The sequence below is a fragment of the Triticum urartu genome, chromosome 7 (assembly GCF_003073215.2).
Source record: "Triticum urartu cultivar G1812 chromosome 7, Tu2.1, whole genome shotgun sequence".
Taxonomy (NCBI): domain Eukaryota; kingdom Viridiplantae; phylum Streptophyta; class Magnoliopsida; order Poales; family Poaceae; genus Triticum; species Triticum urartu.
In genome coordinates, this window is record NC_053028.1 from 10,066,672 (window position 1) to 10,075,358 (window position 8,687).

An 8,687-nucleotide genomic window follows, 5' to 3' on the forward strand; every position below is an offset into this window, starting at 1 on the left:
GAAGAAATCACAGTAAGTCGTGGAATAGAAGAACAATATAATTATTATTCCGTCCCCATTAGAAGTTATTCGTTGAATTTGTATCAACAATAAGAGTGCAGGTCATAACCAAGAAATCAAGATCCGGCTCGAGTTCTGTATTAGGAACCAAATCAAGAAGAGAACTAAACAAAATTCAGAGAGAGGGAAGAAAAAGATCTTACTGGTAGTTATACTTGTACCCCCGATCCAGCCAAAGCAGGTGGCACGGTGGACTAAGTCGTGGAAGGCCTCAACGGCAAGAGGGAACCCCCAGCCGGCCGTCGATGTTGAGTAACAGCAGGATTGGCATGGAGCCGTTAACGTGCTCCACGTCCAGGCCCGGGACGAACTCCTAGAACACCTCCACTGGTTAACAATGGGTCAGCCGGGTCGGCGGGTGCCTGGGAGAAGGGAAGAGGCAGATGGGACCTCCGGTGACACCTCCTTGTTGAAGGATGGGCCCGCTTCCCATCTCCCGGAGGCTCAATAAGATGTTGCCTTGCCATTGTCGCCGCATGCAGCATCAAAAGATGGGTCGGCGCTGCCATCAGATGGGCTCTATAAGGGGGTCGGCCCAGGCTGTTGCGGTGGCGAAGGCGAGTAGAACATACAAGGGCGGCTTGCATGGGCTGCATGACGGCGACCGAGATGAGTGTCGGATGGCTATGAAGATGGGCAGTTCATCGGGACAGACGAGTGTTGGGGCGGCGGCGGCGTTTTTTCTCACAAGATCGAGAGAGATCGAGAGGTGAGGGGAGACTGGGAGAGGAGACGTGGGACGGGAGTGGGTCATTTTTTTTTGTTTTTTTTCTAAATCGCGTGGAGGAAGTCCACGAGGGAACGTGGGCTGCGTCTCCGATCTTTTCTAGCGGGGTTGTACGAGGGAGGTCGAACCATCACGACGTTCGATCCTGCTTTAATAGTAGAGATGATGCAGCTGCCAAACAGGATCTGATCCCTTCATATAACCTCCGACGAGCTCCCGTTTCAACACCCACCCCGGTGTTCACCAATTTTCGATCACTCACGACTCTCATCAATGGAGGCTGTGCACGAGCCAGTGGATGTTCAGCTCGCACCACAAGAGGCTTTGCTCGCCCCTCAGGAGGCTGCGGGCAACGTGAATGCCCTAGAAGATGCCGTTGAATACATTTTTCAATTTATCACTGTTGTCCAGGATGATGAGGCACTAAAGTAAGTTGTATTGCTCTTCATATTACTCTCGTACACAGCAGGCTAGATATCCGTTGGGCAACACAGCATGCTACACATAATTAACCATGATAGTCCACTATATTATGTTTGGTTGTCTAGGTGTTATATATTTTAGTGTTTATATTTTTTGCACTGTTACACCGTTGTTAAATAATTTATGTGTGCCTCTGTATCACACCTTTTTACCTATGGTACATGTGCCCATGTTATTTTTATACATCTATAACATTATTAAAGACAAAATAGCTACCAGGTTATAACATTATTAAGTAACTTTTTTTACTGCTTTATATTATACAAAAGAGTTAGTCTAAATGTGATACAGAGATGGATGGATGTTATTTGGTAAAGATTGGTCTGCATTTTTTGGGCAGCACAATCTGGATTAGAAGCGAATGACCATATCAGATTGAAATCAGCCTACGGATGCTCTAGGAAACAATTAGCCCTTTTGGAATATTTCATCCTGAGTGCTACAATCTTGCAGTTCATAAGCTTGCGAGCGCTGAAGTAGAGAGCACTGCAGGTACAAGAATGCTTGGAAACAAACATTTTTTCGACTTGCAGTTTCATTCTCTGGCACGGGCCCTCAGACACTCTTCGATGGAGCAAGAAACACGCACCGCAGTGCTGATTGACAATGCCATTGTTCGGCCGTTTCCTAAATATGATGTGTTCAACTCTAACATTGTAAGAGACTCATTATTATAATTTAATTTGCTTATTCTATTTTTTACTAACATGTGTCTATTTACGACAGTGTCTACTACCATTTGTTTCTGTGGATTCTTCGTACGGACTACTTGTAGTCGGCAAGGAAACTAGGAGGGTTCTCCCAATTGATCCATCAATCGACGTATATGATGGACTATACAACTTTCATAACACTGAAACGAGGAAGGAAATCACAATGTTGAAACAAGAGTTCAACAATGTATGAGGATCCCTGGTTGGAATACCAATTTCATGGACTGGTCAACGCACGACATCTCTTCAAACGACAGGCGGTAATATAGTAAAAATATCACACGCGTTATAAGCCGACCGTTATAGTTTTAATATAGTTAATTTTTTTTGTAACAGCGAAGACTCCGCTTTCCTTGTCCTACAGGAGATGGCCCACCAAAATGGTACTACTTATTCTGGTAGGAAGACCACTCACGTAAGTACACAATAATGAGGTTTATCATGCGATTTATTTTGCAGCAATTTATAAATTACTATTTTTCCATCTTCTCTAGGATTAAATACAGCTCAGAAAGAACCTGCTGGTCCAGATGCTAACGATAAAAAACAATGAAGCAGCTGGAAACATACCAGATGAAATTAAAGCGGCATTGAGGGTTTTAAATGACTGAATATGGTCCATTGCATTTTCGTATGTCGCAAATAAATGGCAACTACATCTGTGTTAGGGATCGTATTGAGAATTATCTATTTGGCAATACGGATAACTATAAAATTCATTGGATGGTATATATAGGTTTAAATACTTTTTTGTTTTGGATATATTAAACATTTGTTTTGCGACGCACCCTAGAACGCGAAATATCACGCCAATTGTTACAGTAAAGTCATGAACTACATAATTGGCAATACGAACTATATATAACTAACACGTCAATGCCTACTTATCAACATCAGCGCTAAAAGAAAAGCACTTGTCGTAAATCAGGACGATCAGCTCCTTTCATTTTAGTAATAAGAGTAATTCCAACATAGTTAAGGCGAGAAATGTCAATTGTCCACACACAGAAACCTTGAATGATTTGACACACCAGCCATTGCAGCTAAGGCCAAAACTTCTTGAAGAAGGGAATAGAATACCCATCAGGGCCAGAGGCTGCCTTCGGGTTGGCAGAGTTAATGACCTCCCAGATCTTCATCAGACAAATCAATCATTAAGGCCTCATTCTCGGTGTTTGAGATCATGTTACAATTGACCCATAGATAGGGAGAGATAGAGAGACCACCCTCATGCTTAGCCCCCAAAAGAGAAGGGAATAATTCCACAACGTGGGATATGATGAGGGATTGATCCGAAGTCCTAACTCCATTAATAATGAGGCTATCTAAAACTTCTTCTTCTACCATTGGCAATGGCAAAGAAGTAGGTCATTGGGGAGTCCCCTTTAAGAGTCCAATTGAGGGTACCACGCTGACGCCAATAGATCTCTGTCTGCTGATGCAGCTACACCAGAGCGGCTTCAAGGTTGTATCGGACTGACCAATCATGCTCCGAGAGGCCTATCGCATCTGCTAAAAGGTCCAAGCCCACGACCTGGGCCTCTAAAGAATTTTTCTCCCTGCGGGTCTCCGCTGCTCTATTAAGAGACCAGCCCCTAAGATACTTACGAAGCTCATACGAGCATTTGTGCCAGTCGTCCATGGGCCGAAAGGATCGATGTGAAGGGTTAAGAAGGCTAGAAATCTTGGTGGCAAGAATATTGATGAATCCCTCCACTAGAAGCCAGGAAGCATCGAATTGGAAGCGCGAAGAGGTCATAGGTTGGTTTAAGCCAGCGTCCAAAATGAGGGGAGCATGAATTATATAGGTTTAAATACTTTTTTTGGATATATTAAACATTTGTTTTCTGATGCACCCTAGAACTCGAAATATCACGTCAATTATAACAGTAAAGGCTTGAACTACATAATTGGCAATACGAACTATATATAACTAACACGTCAATGCCTACTTATCAACATCAACGCTAAAAGAAAAGCACTTGTTGTAAATCTATGGCTGATGGAAAGTATGTACCTCATATTCAAAGCTTATTGAAAGTCAACTATCATTTCCTGCATGCTCTACCTGCAAATTAAGTCGAGCTTGACCCTACTATCATGATGTAATGGACTCAAGTTATCAAAATGTTCTGGATCTTACTCTTACATGAGAAGGCATCAAGGCTCCCCCCGATTGTAGATTCACCAAGGTTTTGTTGATAAATGAACACATTTACACTGAAAACAGGCATATGTAATATGATACATTAGTATCAAGGAAATCCCATGTTACCATGAGCACGACGAGTTCAAGAAAGCAGAAAATATGTCATACCAGTCGAACGGGATGTATTATAATAGCTTCATGTCGAATGTCCTTGATACTGATGCTGAATGTCAACTCATACAAATAACTACCAGAACAGATGTGTGTCTAGAAGCTTAGCTTCATAATAAAATCTGCCAAATCAAAACATCAAAATATAACTACAATGAGTTCATATACAGTCAACCAAACAAGTGACCTAAAAGGCCAAAGCATTATTTTTTAGTGAGAAAATAAGTGAACAAATAGTTCATTATAATTTCACCGTTACAACTTTAATATTTTAATAGACAAATCACAGATTGTATATATTGCATTTTTATATGCGAAAATTTTATACTTCATTAAAACTATTTTGTAACTTAAAGAAATAGTAAAGAAACAAAATTGTTTTAAGCATGTGTTTGGATCTTTTACATCTTCTCTGATTTAATTATTAGCAAACATACTCTGTTGCAATCCTTCGGTGTATATATTAATATGAGTTAATAAATTAGTTATTTCATTTGTCTGGGATAGAAAAATAAGATTGTATTAAATCTAGAGATATGATTACCCTAATAAAGATATAATGCTTGTACATACAGACGACCACGGGGAGGAGGAAAAGGAAGTTTCTTTTATTTCCCTTTCTGTTGTATTCACAAAACAAGTGGGCTAAAATAATGTAATCAGGAATATATTATCTGATACTGGGAGAAAGATCAGATCCGTCCACAAGTAAAAATATTTTATACATGGAAATGAATAACTGCTTTAATTAAACGACGCTGATCATTTGGAAGGCAATATCAACTCTCCATTTTATTAGATGTCACGGTAACAAAATGATAAACTCCATCTACCTACTATTTAACCACCCACCCAAGTTCACATATATCCCATCAGCAATTTCCGATCGAGAACTAAAGAACTAATTTTCTATCCAATGGAGGCGATCATTGGGAACGCTGCGCACGCACCCGAAGAGGGTGCGCCTGCGACCCAGGAGGATGTTCCCGGTCCCCAGGAGGATGTGCCTGCACCCATGGATCTTTGTAGCGACCAGACCTCAAACAGTCTGATCTCTGTGCTCCGGTGTAATCCTTGGATCAGTAATGCTGACACCACACAGTACTCGGAGGATTTATAACAGAGTAGCAATCACACACTTATTATATCGAGTGTCTCAAGAGAGAACTTATTACAATAAATATGGCTTAAGGCCATCTAATAACGATAACAGCGGAAGGCTTGGAAGATAAGTGAGTCCATCAACTCCAATGGCATCACTGAGTACAGAACCACGACCTAAAAACTCCTTAATTGTCGTCTGAAAAGTCTGCAACATTAACGTTGCAGCCCGAAACGGGTCAGCACATGGAATATGCTGGCAAGGCAACACACAGAGAGTAATGGAATGAAACAGCTATACTATATGCATATTTGGCTGGTGGAAAGCTCTATGGTCACAGTTTTGCGTAAAGCCAAATTTTCCCTACTTCAAAGGAATAAATTTATTTAACTATCATGGTAGTTGTTAAACATTGAGAATGGGTGACAGCATTCTCAATCCCAATTAAGCATCATCATTAAACAAAACCCAACAAAATTAATTTAGAGTAACATGTTGAGATTCACATGATAATCCAAGTACTAGATACTCAAGATTGTCCATAACCGGGGACACGGCTAACCATGATTAGTTTATTACACTCTGCAGAGGATTGCGCACTTTTCCCCACAAGATTCGATCGCCTCCGTTTGGTTTCTCACACTACATGGTGTTTGAGAAGACGGATGACCAAGACATAGTCTTTCAGAAGCGCTAGCACCTTACGATCGGGTAGACCATACCACCTACATCCCCTACATCTGCTAGTCTACCATTGTAAGAGTTCGCATGACTTAGTCAACTATGCTAGAGCCCATAATAGCTTGTGGCTGCACACGGAAGTTTCTAGTATGAATAGTCTCATGATCCCTTTGAGCCTGGGTGGCGGTCCAAAAGAAAACAGGCAAGTCCTGGAATACCCAGGTGCCTCAATCCACCCAGATGTGTGTTTAAGTTGCCACCTTAGATAAACCATTAATTAACAAACTCACATCTGTCATGGATATCACTCACCCAATCCACGTCTACTAGCATAGCATGGCATAATAAGCAACGTAGAAGTAACTCCCAAAGGTTTGATAATAAACAGGTAATAGGTACTACCTCAACTACTTCCCATCCCACAATTTAATTAGATCCTAATCATGCAATGTGTGAGGATTGATCTAATGCAATAAAACTGGGTAGTGGGAAAGGTATGATCAAAGTGTTACTTGCCTTGCTGATGATCCGGGAAACCTAGCGATTCGATGTAACAAGCGGCGCACTCCGGGTATTCTATCACAGACAAACAAACAAGCATACAATAAGTACTCATCTAATGCACAGGTAAAAGTCAAATAAGAGATCTAACCAGGAGGTTCAACTTAAGAACTCCGGTTTGCAAAAAGAATCAAATCGAACGAAGCAACGAAAGTCAAACGGCGAAAGAAAACAACTTCATTCTACTAATATGGATCTAAGGCAAATTTTACAGTAGCAAAAACCTGTTTAAATTGGTTAAACGGATAGAGGGTTTCGAGACGAAACTCCAGGCACTTGAATCGCCTGATTCCGATAAACGAGCGAAAAGTTATACTAAAACAAAAATCGGATCAGGAATCGCGATCAGAAAAATCGCGGATTAAATCCGAGAAAAAGAAAAACGACGAACGTTCACTAGAACGAACGAACGGACGAACGCTCGCTATTTAAATAAATCGGAAAACCGATCTATTTAAAAAAAATCGACGGAAAAACCAACGGAGAAACCGGATGGTTTTTCGGAAAAAAAAACCGGCACAGAAAACGAGGCGCGGCGAACCTCGGGCGGCGTGCGGCGGCGGCAGTGTCCGGCGGCGGGGGGGCGGCGGCGCGATGGCGGCGGCGGCACGACAGGGCGGCGGCGGCGCGGCACTAGGGCTGGGGCGGCTTAGGGTTTCGGCTGGGCCTCCTCGCCGGCTTATATAGCCTAGTCGGGCCGGAGTCCTAGTCGGACACGGGCTGTTAGGTCGGTTCGTTTTTCTTAAATAGTTACGCGCGGAAGAAAAATAAAAAGAAATACTAAACGGACTCCAAACATCCCGAAATAAATTTTCCCGGGCTTCTAAAATCAAGCCGCACAAGGTGAACATTTATTTGGGGCCTAAATGCAATTTTGAAAAACGCACATTTTTCCTAAATTCAAATAAAATAATGAAAAACTCTGAAATAAAATCTTATTTGATTTTATTATTAAATCCTCAATATTTCTTTATTTTGGGAAAGTCATTTTATTCCCTCTCTCATATTTTTGTAATAGAAATAATTGACGATAAAATAACAAAATCAAATGATCCTATTCTCAAAATTTGAGAAAACTCAAATTTGAAAATAACGAAATCCCCAACTCTCTCCGTGGGTCCTTGGGTTACGTAGAATTTCTAGGATCAAAACCAAAAGCAAAAAAAAATATGATATGCATTTATGATCTAATGTATAACATTCCAAATTGAAAATTTGGGATGTTACAAACCTACCCCCCTTAAGATCAATCTCGCCCTCGAGATTCGGGTTGGCTAGAAAATAGGTGAGGGTGGTCCTTGAGAAAATCTTCCTCTCGTTCCCAGGTGGCTTCGTCCTCCGTGTGGTGGCTCCACTGAACTTTGCAAAACTTGATAACCTTGCTGCGAGTGACTCGATTGGCAAACTCGAGAATCTTAATTAGTTTCTCCTCGTAGGTCAAATCGTTATCCAACTGAATAGTTTCCAATGGCACTGTGTCTCTCAAAGGTATGTCAGCCATCTCCGCGTGGCACTTCTTCAGCTGAGAAACGTGGAACACATCATGAACTCCTGACAATCCTTCGGCCAATTCCAACTTGTAGGCCACTTCTCCCATACGCTCCAAAACTCGATATGGTCCTACAAATCGTGGCGCTAACTTTCCTTTAACTCCAAAACGCTTTGTTCCCCAAAGTGGAGATACTCGAAGATAAGCTCTATCTTCGACTTCATAAACTATCTCCTTGCGTTTAGAATCTGCATAACTCTTCTGTCTGGACTGGGCTACCTTGAGCCTATCGCGAATCAATTTCACCTTCTGTTCAGACTCCTTAATCAAGTCAGGTCCAAACAACTGGCGGTCTCCAACTTCGTCCCACGACAACGGTGTCCTGCCCCTCCTTCCGTACAAAGCTTTGAAAGGGGCCATCTTTAAACTGGTTTGGTAACTGTTGTTGTAAGAGAACTCTGCATATGGAAAATTGTCGTCCCAACTAGATCCGTAATCTAGCGCACAAGCTCTCAACATATCCTCCAAAATCTGATTGACTCTCTTGGTCT